Raw genomic sequence first — 23,214 nt, forward strand, 5'->3', positions numbered from 1 at the left:
ATACAAGGGTGAATATAGGGCTTTAAGTTTGGTGTCCCACCAAAACCCCAGCCTACGAGTGCTTTGCAGCCCTTAATGATGAAGCATTACTCTAGCAATTAGAGAACTCACTTGACAAAGGCTTAGCCTCTAATACATAGATGATCTTTTTAACTCATAGTGTTTCAGTATAAAAAGCACACAAAGTTATTGCATACATCCAATTTGTCAAGGTAAGCAAGGAACTAAGTTTGGTGTTCACACACCAAGCCAAGTCCAGAAGCTCACACATAGGCATGCATGCTAACTCTGTTCCAAGTGCTTAGAGAACAAGCAACTTTCAATAGTGTTACAGGATTCCAATCAACCCCAGGGGATGAGCATATCTCAGTACCCACGGGAGCAGAAGAAGAATGAGCATACCAACAAGTGAAAGGTGGTAAAGTTCCTCCTTAGTTTACTTTCCTTTTCAAAGCTTTAAATAAGGAAAATCATGTATGAAATAGAACATGCTTCCATGGTAGCTTAGGATTTTCAATTATGCATTTAAGTTTCATTGCTTAGGTCTATGTTATTGAGCTTTGATGAGCAGATAATTTATACGCTTTTTGGCATTATTTTTAGTGTGTTTTTAGTATGTTTTAGTTAGTTTTTATTATATTTTTATTAGTTTTTAGTTAAAATTCACTTTTCTAGACCTTACTATGAGTTTGTGTATTTTTCTTTGATTTCAGGTATTTTCTGGCTGAAATTGAGGGACCTGAGCAAAAATCTGATACAGAGGCTGAAAAGGACTACAGATGTTGTTGGATTCTGACCTCCCTGCACTCAAAGTGGATTTTCTGGAGCTCTGCTGTACCTCGAGTATTAATGCAATTACTATTGTTCTTCTATTCAATTCGGCTTATTCTTGTTCTAAGATATCACTTGTTCCTCAACTTGATGAATGTGATGATCCGTGACACTCATCATCATTCTCACCTATGAACGTGTGCCTGACAACCACCTCCGTTCTACCTTAGATTGAGTGGATATCTCTTTGATTCCTTAATCAGAATCTTTGTGGTATAAGATAGAATTGATGGCGGCATTCAAGAGAATCCGGAAGGTCTAAACCTTGTCTGTGGTATTCTGAGAAGGATTCAAGGATTGAATGACTGTGACGAGCTTCAAACTCCTGAAGGCCGGGCGTTAGTGATAGACGCAAAAGAATCACTGGATTCTATTCTAACCTGATTGAGAACCGACAGATGATTAACCGTGCTGTGACAGAGCACATTGAACATTTTCACTGAGAGGACAAGACTGTAGCCACTGACAATGGTGATGCCCAACATACAGCTTTCCATGGAAAGGAGTAAGAAAGATTGGATGAAGACAGTAGGAAAGCAGAGAGACGGAAGGGACAAAGCATCTCCATACACTTATCTGAAATTCTCACCAATGAATTACATAAGTATCTCTATCATTATTTTATGCTTTATTCATAAATCATCCATAACCATTTGAATCTGCCTGACTGAGATTTACAAGATGACCATAGCTTGCTTCATACCAACAATCTCCGTGGGATCGACCCTTACTCACGTAAGGTTTATTACTTGGACGACCCAGTGCACTTGCTGGTTAGTTGTGCGAAGTTGTGATAAAGAGTTGAGATTGCAATTGAGCGCACCATGTTGATGGCGCCATTGATGATCACAATTTCGTGCACCAAGCTTTTGGCGCCGTTGCCGGGGATTGTTTGAGTTTGGACAACTGACGGTTCATCTTGTTGCTTAGATTATGTATTTTTCTTTAGAGTTCTTAAGAATGAATTCTAGTGTTTCAAGGTGATGTTTTTATCATCACCAAAGCTGATTGATTCTCATCAATTTAGCTCTTGAATGTAATGTCCTGCTGAAGCTTGGCTAGCCATGTCTAATTTTTTTAGACTGAAGCTTTAGACTAACATTGCATGATTCCTGGAATTCTCATTAAGAATTTTAATATCCTTATTTTCTTTTTTCACATAATTTTTGAAAAAAATCCAAAAAAAAATTTATAAAATCTTAAATCAAAAATATTTTTATGTTTCTTGTTTGAGTCTAGTGTCTAATTTTAAGTTTGGTGTCAATTGCATGTCTTTATTCTTCTAATTTTTGAAAATTACATGCATTATGTTCTTCATTGATCTTCAAGTTGTACTTGATGATTTCCTTGCTCTGATCTTTAAATTCCCTTGTCTTGAGTGTTTTGTTGTCTCTCATATGCATTCTCAAATTGTTAGTGTCAATAGTATACAAACTTCTAAGTTTGGTCTCTTGCATGCATTGTTTATTTGATTTTAGTTGCATTTTGATTATTCCTCATCATTAAAAATTCAAATTTTTTTTAATTTATGTCTTTTCAAGTCAATAATACAGAGAAATGAAGATTCAGAACATATAGCAGAGAAATTACACAGAAAAAGCTGGGCGTTCAAAACGCCCTGTGAAGAAGGAAAACTGGCGTTTAAACGCCAGCCAGGGTACCTGGCTGGGCGTTTAACGCCTAAAAGGGTAGCATTTTGGGCGTTAAACGCCAGAATGTATACCATTCTGGGCGTTTAACGGCAGGATGGCACAAGAGGAAAGATTTTGTTTTTAATTCAAATTTTTTTTCAAGTTTTCATAATTTTTCAAAATCAAATCTTTTTCAAATCATATCCTTTCAATCATATATTTTCAAAATCAATTTCTTTCCATTTTCAAAAATACTTGCTAACAATTAATGATTTGATTCAACATTTCAAGTATGTTGCCTTTTCTGTTGAGAAAGGTTTAATGTCTGAATCATATCTTTTAAATTTCTTGATAGCCAAGTCATTAATTTTCAAAATCAAATCTTTTCAAATTGTTTTTCAATCATATCTTTTTAAAACCATAACTTTTCAATCATATCTTCTTAATCACATCTTTTTCAAAATAGTTTTCAATCATATCTTTTTGATTTATAATTTCAAAATCTTTTTCAAAAATCACTTTATTTCTTTCCCAATCATATTTTTCGAAAATCATTCTTCAATTTTTCAAAATGTTTTTAAAATGTTTTTAATTTATTTTCGAAAATCTCTTCCCCTCTTCTCACATCCTTTTATTTGTGGACTAACACTCCTCCTCAATGCACAATTCAAACTCTATCTTTCTTGATAAGTTTGAATTCTTCTACCTCTTCCTTCTATTTATCTTTTCCTCTGACACCTCAAGGAATCTCTATACTGTGACATAGAGGATTCCATATTTTCTTTTTCTCTTCTCTTTCATATGAGCAGGAGCAAAGACAAAAGCATTCTTGTTGAGGCTGACCCTAAACCTGAAAGGACCTTGAAGTGAAAGCTAAGAGAAGCTAAAGCACAACTCTCTGTAGAGGACCTAACAGAAAGCTTCAAAGAAGAAGAACCCATGGCAGCCGAAAACAACAATAATGCCAACAATACAAGGAAGGTGCTGGGTGACTTTACTGCACCTACTCCCGACTTCTATGAGAGAAGCATCTCTATCCCTGCCATTGGAGTAAACAACTTTGAGCTTAAGCCTCAATTAGTTTCTCTAATGCAACAGAATTGCAAGTTCGATGGACTTCCATTGGAAGATCCTCATCAGTTTTTAGCTGAATTCTTGCAAATCTGTGACACTGTCAAGACTAATGGGGTTGACCCTGACGTCTACAGACTTATGCTATTCCCTTTTGCTGTAAGAGACAAAGCTAGGATGTGGTTGGACTCACAACCTAAAGAAAGCCTGAACTCTTGGGAAAAGCTAGTCAATGCCTTCTTGGCAAAGTTCTTTCCACCTTAAAAATTGAGTAAGCTTAGAGTGGAAGTCCAAACCTTCAGACAGAAAGAAGGTGAATCCCTCTATGAAGCTTGGGAAAGATACAAACAATTGATCAAAAAGTGTCCTTCTGACATCCTTTCTGAATGGAGCATCATAGGTATCTTCTATGATGGTCTGTCTGAACTGTCCAAGATGTCATTGGACAGCTCTACTGGAGGATCTCTTCATCTGAAGAAGACGCCTGCAGAAGCTCAAGAACTCATTGAAATGGTTGCAAATAACCAATTTATGTACACTTCTGAAAGGAATCCTGTGTATAATGGGATGAATCAAAAGAAAGGAGTTCTTGAGATTGATACTCTGAATGCCATATTGGCAAAGAACAAAATATTGACTCAGCAAGTCAATATGATCTCTCAAAGTCTGTCTGGAATGCAAGCTGCACCAGGTAGTACTAAGGACGCTTCATCTGAAGAAGAAGCTTATGATCCTGAGAACCCTTCAATGGAAGAGGTGAATTACATGGGAGAACCCTATGGAAACACCTATAATCCTTCATGGAGAAATCATCCAAATCTCTCATGGAAGGATCAACAGAGACCTCAACAAGGTTTCAACAACAATAATGGTGGAAGAAACAGGTTTGGCAATGGCAAGCCTTTTCCATCATCTTCTCAGCAACAGACAGAGAATTCTAAGCAGAGCCACTCTGACTTAGAAACCATGGTCTGTGATCTAATCAAAACCACTCAAAGTTTCATGACTGAAACAAGGTCCTCCATTAGAAATTTGGAGGCACAAGTGGGTCAGATGAGTAAGAAAGTTATTGAACTCCCTCCTAGTACTCTTCCAAGCAATACAGAAGAGAATCCAAAAGGAGAGTGCAAGGCCATCAACATGTTCGAATTTGGAGAGGAGGAAGAGGCAGTGATCGCCAATGAGGAAGACCTCAATGGACGTCCACTGGCCTCCAATGAGTTCCCTAATGAGGAACCATGGGAATCTGAGGCTCACACTGAGACCATAGAAAATCCATTGGAATTACTTCTGCCATTCATGAGCTCTGACGAGTATTCTTTCTCTGAAGAGGATGAAGATGTCACTGAAGAGCAAGTTGCCAAGTACCTTGGAGCAATCATGAAGCTAAATGACAAGTTATTTGGTAATGAGACTTGGGAGGATGAGCCCCCTTTTCTCACCAAAGAACTGGATGACTTGTCTAGGCAGAAATTACCTCAAAAGAGACAGGACCTTGGGAAGTTCTCAACACCTTGTACCATAGGCACCATGACCTTTGAAAAGGCCCTGTGTGACCTAGGGTCAAGCATAAACCTCATGCCTCTCTCTGTTTTCCTTTGTTATTTTATGTTTTCTGTATGTTGATGATCATGGGAAGTCCCAAAATCAATTGAAAACGCAAAACCAGAATGAAAAACAGAAAGAAAAATAGCACACCCAGGAGGAAAACCTTGCTGGCGTTTAAACGCCAGTAAGGGCAGCAAATGGGCGTTTAACGCCCAGTCTGGCACCATTCTGGGCGTTTAACGCCATAAAGGGGCACCAGACTGGCATTTATCGCCAGGAATGGGCACCAAGCTGGCGTTAAACACCAGAAATGGGCACCAGCCTGGCGTTTAATGCCAGCATTGGCAGAAAGAGCAATTTTGCTCACCACTTGGTGCAGGGATGAATTATCCTTGACACCTCAGGATCTGTGGACCCCACAGGATCCCCACCTACCCCACCACTCTCTCTCTTCTTCACCCATTCACCAATCACCTCAACACCTCTTCCCCAGAAACCCCTCACCTATCAAATCCTACCATTCTCTTCACCACTCATATCTATCCTTCATAAAACCCCACCTACCTTACCATTCAAATTCAAACCACTTTCCCTCCCAAACCCACCCATACATGACCGAACCCTACCCCTCTCTCCACCCCTATATAAACCCATCTTCACCACCTCATTTTCACACAACCTAAACACTACTTCTTCCCCCTTAGCCGAAACACAAAGCCACCTCCATCTCCTCTATTTCTTTTTCTTCTACTCTCTTCTTTCTTCTTTTGCTCGAGGACGAGCAAACCTTCTAAGTTTGGTGTGGTAATGATGCCAAGGCATCTTAGGCTAGTTTCACTAGCATTTTCTGTTAGTTTTAGTTGTTTTATGCATTTTCTTGAGCTTAAAGTAACCAAGAATGGTTAAATGAACAACAAGCAATGAATCATCCAAACATTATGATTTTGATGCAAATTCCATGAGTTTTTAGTGTTATTACTTGAATGCTATGAATGGATGATTTCTCATGAAATTTTGCAAGACTTTGATGCAATTGTTTGGATGATTTCAGGGAAGAAGAGGCTAGGCAAGGAAGCAACAAAGATCAATAAAGGAAGTTTAAGAATCAAATGGGACGTTTAAGCTCCAGTTTAAGGTTAAACTGGAGCTTAAACGCCAAAATCATGAGAAGAGAGGGAATGCTGTAACTGGCGTTTAACCTCCAGTTTGACCTCAAACTGGAAGTTAAACGCCAGAATGAGAAAGGGCACTAAGAAGCATTCCACGTTTAACCTCCAGTTTGACCTCAAACTGGAGGTTAAACGCCAGAATGATGATTTGAACAAAGGGAGCATTCCACGTTTAACCTCCAGTTTGACCTCAAACTGGAGGTTAAACGTGTTCGACACTTTCTCCTCACCAAGAAGCATTTCCACGTTTAACCTCCAGTTTGACCTCAAACTGGAGGTTAAACGCCAGAAGTAAGAAAGGCACCAGGAGCATTTCCACGTTTAAGCTCCAGTTTAACCTTAAACTGGAGCTTAAACGTGTTATATGGAACAGCTTGACCATGCCTTCTTCAAACATAAATAACTTGAGCTACAAAACTCCAAATGAGGTGATTCAAAATGCATTGGAAAGAAGACATCTAGAGCTTTCCAAGCATATATGGCATGCATGGTGGATACTAAAAATTGAGGGAGAAAACAGCCCCGTAATGTGCATAGAAGAGCATAATACCAACATGCAATCAGGCCAGCTGACCTCTTCACCTTCCATGGAGTATAACTCGAGTTGTAGAACTCCAAATGATGCGCTTCCAGTTGCATTGGAAAGTAGACATCCATAGCTTTCCAACGAGGTATAATAGTCCATATTTGGCATCAAATTGGCAAGGTTGACAAGAGAACAAAGTGACGACTCAAGAAAGGGAAGTGTTTCCACGTTTAACCTCCAGTTTGACCTCAAACTGGAGGTTAAACGTGTTCGACCATTTTCTGCCTCCAGGGTGTGATTTCTTCATTCCACGTTTAACCTCCAGTTTGACCTCAAACTGGAGGTTAAACGTGTTCGATGGCTTTTCTCCTCCAGGGTGTTTTCTTCATTTCCAAGTTTAACCTCCAGTTTAACCTCAAACTGGAGGTTAAACGTGGTCGACCCAAATTGCCTCCAGGGTGTGCTTTCTTCATTTCCAAGTTTAACCTCCAGTTTAACCTTAAACTGGAGGTTAAACGTGCTCGACAATGAACACCCCTGGGTTGCTTTCTTCCAATTCCACGTTTAAGTTTTAGTTTGACCTTAAACTGAAACTTAAACTTAAACTTAAACACCACCATTTGAAAAGGTTTCTGGGCCAATTATATTGAAGTTCAAGTTAGCAATTGAGCACAAAGATTAACTTAAACTGATTATGGCATGAAACCCAATTGAATATCATGGTTTATGGGATTGGGCCTGAAAAATTGATGAGTCTGGAACTTCAAATTGTTGAGTCTGGTGTCATTACTTGTTTATCACTAAGTTTGCTCAATGAATGTTACAGAATTGGATCACAGCCTCATCAAGATTATGGACCACAAGCCTAAAGCAAAAGGAAATCAAGGAAAGGCCTCAAAGCCCAAGAAACACAACAGAAGCTCAATTTAGAAAGTGTATAAAAAGGATAGAATTGAAGTTAGTTGGAAGCTTTTGACACTTTAGCATTTTTCATACTTTGTAATTGAATTCAGAGCTATGATTCACTAAACCCCTTTCATTGGGTTAGGGAGCTCTATTGTAATTCAATGGATCAATAATAGTTTTATCTTCTTCTTCAATTTTTTCTCTTGAATTTCGTTAGAAAGCTTCTCGATCTAATTCCATTGGGTAATTGTCTTGGGAAAGAAATTACCCATAATTGGAATCCTTCGGAACCTTGGGAAAGGAATGGAGGATTCATGCTAGAGAAGCTTTCTCACAGTGAATTGGATTGGGGTTTGGATGGATATTGTGACATGTAATCCTACCAAATTGTGGTCCATGAAGCTGTGTGGTATAATCAGTGATCAAGCTTCATCTCTTCTTATGAACATTTAAACCAAGGGATTGGGAATTTGTTTGTTTTTAGAGAGAATTGGTGAGCCAAGGGATTGGGATCCAATCATATAAGATTGCCAAGCAAAATTCAATGAATGCATTGGTTGAGGAAGAGATAAAAATGTTTTGATTCGGAGATCTCAATATCTCCTAACACCCAATGAACTTCTCTCTCTGATCTACCTTTTCCATTTACATTCTGCAATTTCAATTTATGCAATCACCCCAATTCCCTTTTAATTTCAGCAATTTAACTTCTCGCACTTTAATTCTCGCAATTTAAGATTCAGTCATTTCAATTCCTTGCAATTTACATTTCCCGCCAATTTACTTTATGCAATTCACACCCAATTCTTGATTCCGCTCAACTAATCAAACTTCTAATTCGAATTGCTCATTCAACCAATCCTTGTGGGATTCGACCTCACTCTATTGTGAGTTTTTACTTGACGATAACCGGTGCACTTGCCGGAAGGAATTTTGCCGTTCGTGCAATTTTCCTTAATCGTAGCTATACCCAGTTATAGCACATCAAGTTTATGGCGCCGTTGCCGGGGATTGGTTTTCGATTGACAATTCTCAAATTGGAAGTTAACTAGATTGAGCATTTTTCTTGTTTTGTTAATTTAGTTCAAGTTACTTGTTGATTTTAATTCCTGCACTCTGTTATTTGCTTTTTCTTTCTTTATGCCTTTCCTTTCAAGCAACTAACTCACTAACCCACTAATTATTTGAATTAATTCCTCAACTGCTCTAACCAATACCCTTCCAGTAACCAAGAGTATTCAACTTGTTTGTTACTTGTGGTGTGTTCTTGTATGACAGGTAGGAGAGGAGAGACATCAACTCCTCCATATACCGAACCAGAGAGGACCCTTCATAAACTTAGAAGGGAAGCAAGAAGGAAGAGAGTACTGGGAGAAGAAGAATCTGAGGGAGAATCTGAGGACAATTTTGAGGAAGCTCTAGATCTCAACATGGATAGAGAATTTCACAACCATGAGAGGGATGATGGAAACAATGCCATTCCTGAGAGGAGGGTTCTTGGTTCATACATAAACCCAACCTCTGGGAATTGTGGTAGTAGCATTCAGAAACCACCCATTCAGGCCAACAATTTTGAACTCAAACCACAGCTAATCTCACTGGTGGAAAACCATTGTTCATTTGGTGGGAGTGCTAATGAAGATCCAAACCAACATCTCACCAAATTCTTGAGAATTTGCGACACTGTGAAGTCTAATGGAGTCCAGGATGATGCCTATAAACTGCTCTTGTTCCCATTTTCACTTAGGGACAAGGCAGCTAAGTGGCTGGAATCATTCCCAAGGGACAGCCTAACAACCTGGGATGAGGTGGAGAGCAAGTTTCTGGCACGTTTCTACCCCCCACAAAAGGTCAATAGGCTTCGATCTGAGGTTCAGACTTTTAGACAACAAGATGGTGAGACGCTCTACGAGGCATGGGAGAGGTTCAAAGAGTTGACAAGGAAATGCCCACCAAACATGTTCCCTGACTGGGTGCAATTGCATATTTTCTATTATGGGCTTTCCTATGAATCCAGGAAGGCTGTAGACCATTCATCAGGAGGTTCATTGAACAGGAAAAAGACTGTGGAAGAAGCCATTGAAGTGATTGAGACAGTGGCTGAGAATGAGTACTACTATGCTTCAGAGAGACACAACACTAAGGGAGTCATGGAGCTGAACCATGTTGATGCAATTCTAGCCCAAAACAAGGTGTTTGCCAAGCAACTAGCAGAGCTTACCAGGAAGTTAGACACAAAGCAAGTGGCTGCAATACACACACAAGATCAAGAAGAGGTAAGCATTGAAGGAGGTGATTGGGAAGAGGCCAACTATGTGGGAAACCAACAAAGGCAATCATATGATCCACACTCCAACACTTACAACCCAGGATGGAAAAACCACCCAAATTTTGGGTGGGCAAACCAGCAAAGCCAACCACAAAACCACAAACCTTACAACCACAACCAACACAACAATTCCACATACCAAAATTCCAACCAAAGATCATACCAAACCACACAAAACACTTACTCCCAACCACCATATCATGGCCAAAATAACCAACCTGCCCAATCCAATCCGAACCAACAATTTCAAGATCAATTAAACAGGATAGAAGGAAGGCTTGCAACCATGAGTCAAGATATAACTGAATTGAAAAGCTTTAAGGAAGATGTGAGATCGACCTTAAGGAGTCATGGTGAAAAACTCAAGTGGATGGAGTCTTGAGTAGGAGAGCTATCTCAACAAGCTCCCAAGTCAACTGCAGTGTTCCCTAGTGACACTGAAAAGAATCCTAAGGGGGAACAAAAGGGAGTGAGATGGGAAGAATGCAAGGCCATCACCATGTTGAAGGAAGTCTCAGAAGAAGAAGGAATCAGACCATCAGAAAAGGAGACAGAAATCCTGAAAGACAGTGTGGAAGAAGCTAAGCAGGAAAGTGGAATGGAGCAAGCCAAAGAATTGCAAAAGGAAGGCATGCTGGGAACATACCAACCAAAAGCACCATTTCCTCAGAGGTTAGGAGGAGGTGAAAAAGGGAAAACATATTCTAGGTTCTTAGAGACATTTAAGTCTCTCCACATCAATATTCCCTTTCTTGAGATTCTCCAGCAGATGCCTACACATATCAAGTATTTGAAGGAATTGCTGAGCAAGAAAAGGGTTTTGAAGGGAGGACAGACTGTAATAATGAACAAAGAGTGCAGTGCACTCATCAAGAAGGATATGATCTCTAAGAAAACAGACCCAGGAAGTTTTCATATCCCCTGCATCATAGGGGAAACAAAAATTGACAGAGGATTTTGTGATCTAGGAGCTAGCATAAATGTGATGCCTCTGACTCTTATGAAGAGGCTACAACTGAATGAGGTGAGATCCACTGATGTAATCATACAACTGGCTGACAAAACTCAGAAGAAAGCTGAAGGGGTAGTTGAGAATGTGCTGGTGAAAGTGGGAAATTATTTCTTCCCCACAGACTTTGTCATTTTGGACATGGAGGAAAGCTACCTACACCCTATCATTCTGGGAAGGCCATTTCTAGCCACTGCCAGAGCGCTTATAGATGTAGAACAAGGAGAGCTAATTTTGAGAATACATGATGAACAGCTCATTTTCCATGTTTTCAAACCTGCATCTGAGCCTGAACCAGAATCTGAAAAGCCTAAGGATGATAGTAGCCATCTGTGTTTGGAGGAAAGCAATCCAGCAGCTGAAACTCTGAAACAGTCCTTGGAAGGCAAACAAGAATTGCAAGAGTTAAAGCCACAAGAATCAATAGAAACAGATCAGAAGGATCCTCCTGGCATAAGGGTCAATGAAGAAATCCTCAAGAAAGAGGGAAGAATTGTAAAGAAATTGCCAAGAGGGTGGAGAAACAAGAAAATTCCCACTGAAGGTTTCTCTCCGGGAGATAAAGTGATATCAAGTCATTATCTGCCAATCCCACCTGGCCTCAAACCCATTCCTTCCCAGCTCCCTCAAGTGTTCACAATCAGGAAAGTTCTTTCTATGGAACATTTGGAAATCATGAAGGAATCAAATGGGGACGTTTTCATGGTGAGAGTAGAGGACATCAAGCACTACAATCCACCCTAACAAAGGACAACCGTTAAGCTAATGACGTTAAAGAAGCGCTTGTTGGGAGGCAACCCAACCTGAGGTAATACTCTTTTGCTGTTTCTTTTAATTGTTCCAATAAAAAGGTGAAGTAGTTTCTGTGCATTGCAAAGAATTAAGTTTGGTGTTTCACACCAAACAATGAATTCGTGGATCAATAATTCAAAGGGGAATGTGTAACTCTAAGTTTGGTGTTCCACCATAAAGATCAACTGAACACAACAACCTTTGAATTATATGAAAGGAATAACCATTCTAAGCAATCACAGAAATGCTTAAAATCCTTAGCAGCAACTTCATTCCAAGAAGAATTCAAGGATTCAAAGAGCAGAAGAGTAAGTAGGAGATTAAGTTTGGTGTTCACACACCAACTTAAGACTCAGACACTTGCCCATACATAGTTGAGCTAACCACTCAAGTGCTTGAGAAGCAAGCAACTTCATCACTCTTTGCAGGAAAGGAAACAAGGATCTCAGAAAGAACATGAAGCAACAACTAGGAGAAGAAGGAGAAATCAAATTGTTTCCTGGCAACAAGGAGAAAACAAGAAATTTCACAAGGTGGTGTTGTTCCTTGACCATTCTTTAAAAGGGCAAACAAAAGCATGCTTGTTCTGGTTTAAACTGTAATTGTTGAATCTTTCTGGAATGTGAAGTCATTTTGTAGGAGTGTTGGTTTACTGCTTTGAATAAAGTGAATGCCTAGATGTTTGGATATAACTCTACCTCCTTAAACAAATTGCTTGCCATGCTTGTTCTGTTTCCAAAAATAAAAGAAAAGTTTGAACAAAGGTAACTTGGCTCAATTAGTAACAAATCAAGTAGAATTATGTGGTGGTATGCATGCTTGATTGTTTAGTTAGCTCACTGGAAATTTAGTGTAGAATCATCATTTTTGTGTAGAAGTTGAATACTGTCTATGGATCTTGATGAATAAATGTCTTTGGCCATGAGAAAGAAAGAAAAAGAAGAAGAAAAAGCCACTGAAAAGGGCAATCAAAAAGCAAAAAGCAAAAAAGTTGAGAAAATAAGCTAGGCACCAATGGTTTGAACTTCTGAGACATATGCCTGTGGTGTTTATGTACTAGGATCTGCTTGGATGAATAGGTTCTGTGGAGTGTTTCAACACTTGGTAACTTGGGTTAACTAACCCGGGATTATCAACCAAAAGTCCATTATCAAGAGCAACCTAGCTACAAAACAGTTAGTTACACAAAGAGGTGTTGGGCACCAATGTCTCAAGAAGAAATGTGAACTAAAATGCCTGTAGTGGATATGTGTAATGCACTGATAAGAAAAAGAAAAATGCCAAAGGCTTGTGCTACACATGACACTGAGCAAACAAGGAGCAAAGAGCTCTAAGAAAAAGAAAAACATAGAAAGGAAAAAGTGCCAAGGACATAAGAATAACAAGAGGCCATAGCAGTGTTTGATGGATGCAATGAAAAAGTGATAATCCTACTTGATAAGTATGAAAAAGTGATGCTGCAACTTTCTGCATAAAACCCTTCTGATGAGCTTCAAATGCTTATTAATATAGCCAATGTAATTGCCTTTTGTTTCATACTTTCTTCTCAAATAACTCAGGACTTGCTTAGGGACAAGCAAGTATTAAGTTTGGTGTTGTGATGCCAAGGCATCTTAGGCTAGTTTCACTAGCATTTTCTGTTAGTTTTAGTTGTTTTATGCATTTTCTTGAGCTTAAAGTAACCAAGAATGGTTAAATGAACAACAAGCAATGAATCATCCAAACATTATGATTTTGATGCAAATTCCATGAGTTTTTAGTGTTATTACTTGAATGCTATGAATGGATGATTTCTCATGAAATTTTGCAAGACTTTGATGCAATTGTTTGGATGATTTCAGGGAAGAAGAGGCTAGGAAAGGAAGCAACAAAGATCAATAAAGGAAGTTTAAGAATCAAATGGGACGTTTAAGCTCCAGTTTAAGGTAAAACTGGAGCTTAAACGCCAAAATCATGAGAAGAGAGGGAATGCTGTAACTGGCGTTTAACCTCCAGTTTGACCTCAAACTGGAAGTTAAACGCCAGAATGAGAAAGGGCACTAAGAAGCATTCCACGTTTAACCTCCAGTTTGACCTCAAACTGGAGGTTAAACGCCAGAATGATGATTTGAACAAAGGGAGCATTCCACGTTTAACCTCCAGTTTGACCTCAAACTGGAGGTTAAACGTGTTCGACACTTTCTCCTTACCAAGAAGCATTTCCACGTTTAACCTCCAGTTTGACCTCAAACTGGAGGTTAAACGCCAGAAGTAAGAAAGGCACCAGGAGCATTTCCACGTTTAAGCTCCAGTTTAACCTTAAACTGGAGCTTAAACGTGTTATATGGAACAGCTTGACCATGCCTTCTTCAAACATAAATAACTTGAGCTACAAAACTCCAAATGAGGTGATTCAAAATGCATTGGAAAGAAGACATCTAGAGCTTTCCAAGCATATATGGCATGCATGGTGGATACTAAAAATTGAGGGAGAAAACAGCCCCGTAATGTGCATAGAAGAGCATAATACCAACATGCAATCAGGCCAGCTGACCTCTTCACCTTCCATGGAGTATAACTCGAGTTGTAGAACTCCAAATGATGCGCTTCCAGTTGCATTGGAAAGTAGACATCCATAGCTTTCCAACGAGGTATAATAGTCCATATTTGGCATCAAATTGGCAAGGTTGACAAGAGAACAAAGTGACGACTCAAGAAAGGGAAGTGTTTCCACGTTTAACCTCCAGTTTGACCTCAAACTGGAGGTTAAACGTGTTCGACCATTTTCTGCCTCCAGGGTGTGATTTCTTCATTCCACGTTTAACCTCCAGTTTGACCTCAAACTGGAGGTTAAACGTGTTCGATGGCTTTTCTCCTCCAGGGTGTTTTCTTCATTTCCAAGTTTAACCTCCAGTTTAACCTCAAACTGGAGGTTAAACGTGGTCGACCCAAATTGCCTCCAGGGTGTGCTTTCTTCATTTCCAAGTTTAACCTCCAGTTTAACCTTAAACTGGAGGTTAAACGTGCTCGACAATGAACACCCCTGGGTTGCTTTCTTCCAATTCCACGTTTAAGTTTTAGTTTGACCTTAAACTGAAACTTAAACTTAAACTTAAACACCACCATTTGAAAAGGTTTCTGGGCCAATTATATTGAAGTTCAAGTTAGCAATTGAGCACAAAGATTAACTTAAACTGATTATGGCATGAAACCCAATTGAATATCATGGTTTATGGGATTGGGCCTGAAAAATTGATGAGTCTGGAACTTCAAATTGTTGAGTCTGGTGTCATTACTTGTTTATCACTAAGTTTGCTCAATGAATGTTACAGAATTGGATCACAGCCTCATCAAGATTATGGACCACAAGCCTAAAGCAAAAGGAAATCAAGGAAAGGCCTCAAAGCCCAAGAAACACAACAGAAGCTCAATTTAGAAAGTGTATAAAAAGGATAGAATTGAAGTTAGTTGGAAGCTTTTGACACTTTAGCATTTTTCATACTTTGTAATTGAATTCAGAGCTATGATTCACTAAACCCCTTTCATTGGGTTAGGGAGCTCTATTGTAATTCAATGGATCAATAATAGTTTTATCTTCTTCTTCAATTTTTTCTCTTGAATTTCGTTAGAAAGCTTCTCGATCTAATTCCATTGGGTAATTGTCTTGGGAAAGAAATTACCCATAATTGGAATCCTTCGGAACCTTGGGAAAGGAATGGAGGATTCATGCTAGAGAAGCTTTCTCACAGTGAATTGGATTGGGGTTTGGATGGATATTGTGACATGTAATCCTACCAAATTGTGGTCCATGAAGCTGTGTGGTATAATCAGTGATCAAGCTTCATCTCTTCTTATGAACATTTAAACCAAGGGATTGGGAATTTGTTTGTTTTTAGAGAGAATTGGTGAGCCAAGGGATTGGGATCCAATCATATAAGATTGCCAAGCAAAATTCAATGAATGCATTGGTTGAGGAAGAGATAAAAATGTTTTGATTCGGAGATCTCAATATCTCCTAACACCCAATGAACTTCTCTCTCTGATCTACCTTTTCCATTTACATTCTGCAATTTCAATTTATGCAATCACCCCAATTCCCTTTTAATTTCAGCAATTTAACTTCTCGCACTTTAATTCTCGCAATTTAAGATTCAGTCATTTCAATTCCTTGCAATTTACATTTCCCGCCAATTTACTTTATGCAATTCACACCCAATTCTTGATTCCGCTCAACTAATCAAACTTCTAATTCGAATTGCTCATTCAACCAATCCTTGTGGGATTCGACCTCACTCTATTGTGAGTTTTTACTTGACGATAACCGGTGCACTTGCCGGAAGGAATTTTGCCGTTCGTGCAATTTTCCTTAATCGTAGCTATACCCAGTTATAGCACATCAAGTTTATGGCGCCGTTGCCGGGGATTGGTTTTCGATTGACAATTCTCAAATTGGAAGTTAACTAGATTGAGCATTTTTCTTGTTTTGTTAATTTAGTTCAAGTTACTTGTTGATTTTAATTCATGCACTCTGTTATTTGCTTTTTCTTTCTTTATGCCTTTCCTTTCAAGCAACTAACTCACTAACCCACTAATTATTTGAATTAATTCCTCAACTGCTCTAACCAATACCCTTCCAGTAACCAAGAGTATTCAACTTGTTTGTTACTTGTGGTGTGTTCTTGTATGACAGGTAGGAGAGGAGAGACATCAACTCCTCCATATACCGAACCAGAGAGGACCCTTCATAAACTTAGAAGGGAAGCAAGAAGGAAGAGAGTACTGGGAGAAGAAGAATCTGAGGGAGAATCTGAGGACAATTTTGAGGAAGCTCTAGATCTCAACATGGATAGAGAATTTCACAACCATGAGAGGGATGATGGAAACAATGCCATTCCTGAGAGGAGGGTTCTTGGTTCATACATAAACCCAACCTCTGGGAATTGTGGTAGTAGCATTCAGAAACCACCCATTCAGGCCAACAATTTTGAACTCAAACCACAGCTAATCTCACTGGTGGAAAACCATTGTTCATTTGGTGGGAGTGCTAATGAAGATCCAAACCAACATCTCACCAAATTCTTGAGAATTTGCGACACTGTGAAGTCTAATGGAGTCCAGGATGATGCCTATAAACTACTCTTGTTCCCATTTTCACTTAGGGACAAGGCAGCTAAGTGGCTGGAATCATTCCCAAGGGACAGCCTAACAACCTGGGATGAGGTGGAGAGCAAGTTTCTGGCACGTTTCTACCCCCCACAAAAGGTCAATAGGCTTCGATCTGAGGTTCAGACTTTTAGACAACAAGATGGTGAGACGCTCTACGAGGCATGGGAGAGGTTCAAAGAGTTGACAAGGAAATGCCCACCAAACATGTTCCCTGACTGGGTGCAATTGCATATTTTCTATGATGGGCTTTCCTATGAATCCAGGAAGGCTGTAGACCATTCATCAGGAGGTTCATTGAACAGGAAAAAGACTGTGGAAGAAGCCATTGAAGTGATTGAGACAGTGGCTAAGAATGAGTACTACTATGCTTCAGAGAGACACAACACTAAGGGAGTCATGGAGCTGAACCATGTTGATGCAATTCTAGCCCAAAACAAGGTGTTTGCCAAGCAACTAGCAGAGCTTACCAGGAAGTTAGACACAAAGCAAGTGGCTGCAATACACACACAAGATCAAGAAGAGGTAAGCATTGAAGGAGGTGATTGGGAAGAGGCCAACTATGTGGGAAACCAACAAAGGCAATCATATGATCCACACTCCAACACTTACAACCCAGGATGGAAAAACCACCCAAATTTTGGGTGGGGAAACCAGCAAAGCCAACCACAAAACCACAAACCTTACAACCACAACCAACACAACAATTCCACATACCAAAACTCCAACCAAAGATCATACCAAACCACACAAAACACTTACTCCCAACCACCATATCATGGCCAAAATAACCAACCTGCCCAATCCAATCCGAACCAACAATTTCAAGATCAATTAAACAGGATAGAAGGAAGGCTTGCAACCATGAGTCAAGATATAACTGAATTGAAAAGCTTTAAGGAAGATGTGAGATCGACCTTAAGGAGTCATGGTGAAAAACTCAAGTGGATGGAGTCTTGAGTAGGAGAGCTATCTCAACAAGCTCCCAAGTCAACTGCAGTGTTCCCTAGTGACACTGAAAAGAATCCTAAGGGGGAACAAAAGGGAGTGAGATGGGAAGAATGCAAGGCCATCACCATGTTGAAGGAGGTCTCAGAAGAAGAAGGAATCAGACCATCAGAAAAGGAGACAGAAATCCTGAAAGACAGTGTGGAAGAAGCTAAGCAGGAAAGTGGAATGGAGCAAGCCAAAGAATTGCAAAAGGAAGGCATGCTGGGAACATACCAACCAAAAGCACCATTTCCTCAGAGGTTAGGAGGAGGTGAAAAAGGGAAAACATATTCTAGGTTCTTAGAGACATTTAAGTCTCTCCACATCAATATTCCCTTTCTTGAGATTCTCCAGCAGATGCCTACACATATCAAGTATTTGAAGGAATTGCTGAGCAAGAAAAGGGTTTTGAAGGGAGGACAGACTGTAATAATGAACAAAGAGTGCAGTGCACTCATCAAGAAGGATATGATCTCTAAGAAAACAGACCCAGGAAGTTTTCATATCCCCTGCATCATAGGGGAAACAAAAATTGACAGAGGATTCTGTGATCTAGGAGCTAGCATAAATGTGATGCCTCTGACTCTTATGAAGAGGCTACAACTGAATGAGGTGAGATCCACTGATGTAATCATACAACTGGCTGACAAAACTCAGAAGCAAGCTGAAGGGGTAGTTGAGAATGTGCTGGTGAAAGTGGGAAATTATTTCTTCCCCACAGACTTTGTCATTTTGGACATGGAGGAAAGCTACCTACACCCTATCATTCTGGGAAGGCCATTTCTAGCCACTGCCAGAGCGCTTATAGATGTAGAACAAGGAGAGCTAATTTTGAGAATACATGATGAATAGCTCATTTTCCATGTTTTCAAACCAGAATCTGAAAAGCCTAAGGATGATAGTAGCCATCTGTGTTTGGAGGAAAGCAATCCAGCAGCTGAAACTCTGAAACAGTCCTTGGAAGGCAAACAAGAATTGCAAGAGTTAAAGCCACAAGAATCAATAGAAACAGATCAGAAGGATCCTCTTGGCATAAGGGTCAATGAAGAAATCCTCAAGAAAGAGGGAAGAATTGTAAAGAAATTGCCAAGAGGGTGGAGAAACAAGAAAATTCCCACTGAAGGTTTCTCTCCGGGAGATAAAGTGATATCAAGTCATTATCTGCCAATCCCACCTGGCCTCAAACCCATTCCTTCCCAGCTCCCTCAAGTGTTCACAATCAGGAAAGTTCTTTCTATGGAACATTTGGAAATCATGAAGGAATCAAATGGGGACGTTTTCATGGTGAGAGGAGAGGACATCAAGCACTACAATCCACCCTAACAAAGGACAACCGTCAAGCTAATGACGTTAAAGAAGCGCTTGTTGGGAGGCAACCCAACCTGAGGTAATACTCTTTTGCTGTTTCTTTTAATTGTTCCAATAAAAAGGTGAAGTAGTTTCTGTGCATTGCAAAGAATTAAGTTTGGTGTTTCACACCAAACAATGAATTCGTGGATCAATAATTCAAAGGGGAATGTGTAACTCTAAGTTTGGTGTTCCACCATAAAGATCAACTGAACACAACAACCTTTGAATTATATGAAAGGAATAACCATTCTAAGCAATCACAGAAATGCTTAAAATCCTTAGCAGCAACTTCATTCCAAGAAGAATTCAAGGATTCAAAGAGCAGAGGAGTAAGTAGGAGATTAAGTTTGGTGTTCACACACCAACTTAAGACTCAGACACTTGCCCATACATAGTTGAGCTAACCACTCAAGTGCTTGAGAAGCAAGCAACTTCATCACTCTTTGCAGGAAAGGAAACAAGGATCTCAGAAAGAACATGAAGCAACAACTAGGAGAAGAAGGAGAAATCAAATTGTTTCCTGGCAACAAGGAGAAAACAAGAAATTTCACAAGGTGGTGTTGTTCCTTGACCATTCTTTAAAAGGGCAAACAAAAGCATGCTTGTTCTGGTTTAAACTGTAATTGTTGAATCTTTCTGGAATGTGAAGTCATTTTGTAGGAGTGTTGGTTTACTGCTTTGAATAAAGTGAATGCCTAGATGTTTGGATATAACTCTACCTCCTTAAACAAATTGCTTGCCATGCTTGTTCTGTTTCCAAAAATAAAAGAAAAGTTTGAACAAAGGTAACTTGGCTCAATTAGTAACAAATCAAGTAGAATTATGTGGTGGTATGCATGCTTGATTGTTTAGTTAGCTCACTGGAAATTTAGTGTAGAATCATCATTTTTGTGTAGAAGTTGAATACTGTCTATGGATCTTGATGAATAAATGTCTTTGGCCATGAGAAAGAAAGAAAAAGAAGAAGAAAAAGCCACTGAAAAGGGCAATCAAAAAGCAAAAAGCAAAAAAGTTGAGAAAATAAGCTAGGCACCAATGGTTTGAACTTCTGAGACATATGCCTGTGGTGTTTATGTACTAGGATCTGCTTGGATGAATAGGTTCTGTGGAGTGTTTCAACACTTGGTAACTTGGGTTAACTAACCCGGGATTATCAACCAAAAGTCCATTATCAAGAGCAACCTAGCTACAAAACAGTTAGTTACACAAAGAGGTGCTGGGCACCAATGTCTCAAGAAGAAATGTGAACTAAAATGCCTGTAGTGGATATGTGTAATGCACTGATAAGAAAAAGAAAAATGCCAAAGGCTTGTGCTACACATGACACTGAGCAAACAAGGAGCAAAGAGCTCTAAGAAAAAGAAAAACATAGAAAGGAAAAAGTGCCAAGGACATAAGAATAACAAGAGGCCATAGCAGTGTTTGATGGATGCAATGAAAAAGTGAGAATCCTACTTGATAAGTATGAAAAAGTGATGCTGCAACTTTCTGCATAAAACCCTTCTGATGAGCTTCAAATGCTTATTAATATAGCCAATGTAATTGCCTTTTGTTTCATACTTTCTTCTCAAATAACTCAGGACTTGCTTAGGGACAAGCAAGTATTAAGTTTGGTGTTGTGATGCCAAGGCATCTTAGGCTAGTTTCACTAGCATTTTCTGTTAGTTTTAGTTGTTTTATGCATTTTCTTGAGCTTAAAGTAACCAAGAATGGTTAAATGAACAACAAGCAATGAATCATCCAAACATTATGATTTTGATGCAAATTCCATGAGTTTTTAGTGTTATTACTTGAATGCTATGAATGGATGATTTCTCATGAAATTTTGCAAGACTTTGATGCAATTGTTTGGATGATTTCAGGGAAGAAGAGGCTAGGAAAGGAAGCAACAAAGATCAATAAAGGAAGTTTAAGAATCAAATGGGACGTTTAAGCTCCAGTTTAAGGTAAAACTGGAGCTTAAACGCCAAAATCATGAGAAGAGAGGGAATGCTGTAACTGGCGTTTAACCTCCAGTTTGACCTCAAACTGGAAGTTAAACGCCAGAATGAGAAAGGGCACTAAGAAGCATTCCACGTTTAACCTCCAGTTTGACCTCAAACTGGAGGTTAAACGCCAGAATGATGATTTGAACAAAGGGAGCATTCCACGTTTAACCTCCAGTTTGACCTCAAACTGGAGGTTAAACGTGTTCGACACTTTCTCCTTACCAAGAAGCATTTCCACGTTTAACCTCCAGTTTGACCTCAAACTGGAGGTTAAACGCCAGAAGTAAGAAAGGCACCAGGAGCATTTCCACGTTTAAGCTCCAGTTTAACCTTAAACTGGAGCTTAAACGTGTTATATGGAACAGCTTGACCATGCCTTCTTCAAACATAAATAACTTGAGCTACAAAACTCCAAATGAGGTGATTCAAAATGCATTGGAAAGAAGACATCTAGAGCTTTCCAAGCATATATGGCATGCATGGTGGATACTAAAAATTGAGGGAGAAAACAGCCCCGTAATGTGCATAGAAGAGCATAATACCAACATGCAATCAGGCCAGCTGACCTCTTCACCTTCCATGGAGTATAACTCGAGTTGTAGAACTCCAAATGATGCGCTTCCAGTTGCATTGGAAAGTAGACATCCATAGCTTTCCAACGAGGTATAATAGTCCATATTTGGCATCAAATTGGCAAGGTTGACAAGAGAACAAAGTGACGACTCAAGAAAGGGAAGTGTTTCCACGTTTAACCTCCAGTTTGACCTCAAACTGGAGGTTAAACGTGTTCGACCATTTTCTGCCTCCAGGGTGTGATTTCTTCATTCCACGTTTAACCTCCAGTTTGACCTCAAACTGGAGGTTAAACGTGTTCGATGGCTTTTCTCCTCCAGGGTGTTTTCTTCATTTCCAAGTTTAACCTCCAGTTTAACCTCAAACTGGAGGTTAAACGTGGTCGACCCAAATTGCCTCCAGGGTGTGCTTTCTTCATTTCCAAGTTTAACCTCCAGTTTAACCTTAAACTGGAGGTTAAACGTGCTCAACAATGAACACCCCTGGGTTGCTTTCTTCCAATTCCACGTTTAAGTTTTAGTTTGACCTTAAACTGAAACTTAAACTTAAACTTAAACACCACCATTTGAAAAGGTTTCTGGGCCAATTATATTGAAGTTCAAGTTAGCAATTGAGCACAAAGATTAACTTAAACTGATTATGGCATGAAACCCAATTGAATATCATGGTTTATGGGATTGGGCCTGAAAAATTGATGAGTCTGGAACTTCAAATTGTTGAGTCTGGTGTCATTACTTGTTTATCACTAAGTTTGCTCAATGAATGTTACAGAATTGGATCACAGCCTCATCAAGATTATGGACCACAAGCCTAAAGCAAAAGGAAATCAAGGAAAGGCCTCAAAGCCCAAGAAACACAACAGAAGCTCAATTTAGAAAGTGTATAAAAAGGATAGAATTGAAGTTAGTTGGAAGCTTTTGACACTTTAGCATTTTTCATACTTTGTAATTGAATTCAGAGCTATGATTCACTAAACCCCTTTCATTGGGTTAGGGAGCTCTATTGTAATTCAATGGATCAATAATAGTTTTATCTTCTTCTTCAATTTTTTCTCTTGAATTTCGTTAGAAAGCTTCTCGATCTAATTCCATTGGGTAATTGTCTTGGGAAAGAAATTACCCATAATTGGAATCCTTCGGAACCTTGGGAAAGGAATGGAGGATTCATGCTAGAGAAGCTTTCTCACAGTGAATTGGATTGGGGTTTGGATGGATATTGTGACATGTAATCCTACCAAATTGTGGTCCATGAAGCTGTGTGGTATAATCAGTGATCAAGCTTCATCTCTTCTTATGAACATTTAAACCAAGGGATTGGGAATTTGTTTGTTTTTAGAGAGAATTGGTGAGCCAAGGGATT

The 23,214-nt window shown here is 39.4% G+C and overlaps 3 non-coding genes across 3 annotated transcripts; all 3 read right to left on the reverse strand.

The window, feature by feature from the left end:
• Positions 1 to 3,806: 3,806 nt before the first annotated feature.
• On the reverse strand, positions 3,807 to 3,913 carry LOC112699961 (small nucleolar RNA R71). The gene has a single exon (XR_003152891.1). It is a non-coding gene; the product is annotated as a small nucleolar RNA R71 (small nucleolar RNA).
• Positions 3,914 to 9,538: 5,625 nt separating this feature from the next.
• Positions 9,539 to 9,642, reverse strand: LOC112700107 (small nucleolar RNA R71). The gene has a single exon (XR_003153029.1). It is a non-coding gene; the product is annotated as a small nucleolar RNA R71 (small nucleolar RNA).
• A 7,417-nt stretch (positions 9,643 to 17,059) lies between these two features.
• Positions 17,060 to 17,163, reverse strand: LOC112700110 (small nucleolar RNA R71). Its single transcript, XR_003153031.1, has one exon. It is a non-coding gene; the product is annotated as a small nucleolar RNA R71 (small nucleolar RNA).
• Positions 17,164 to 23,214: the final 6,051 nt, after the last annotated feature.

The sequence above is a fragment of the Arachis hypogaea genome, chromosome 6, assembly GCF_003086295.3.
Source record: "Arachis hypogaea cultivar Tifrunner chromosome 6, arahy.Tifrunner.gnm2.J5K5, whole genome shotgun sequence".
NCBI lineage: Eukaryota > Viridiplantae > Streptophyta > Magnoliopsida > Fabales > Fabaceae > Arachis > Arachis hypogaea.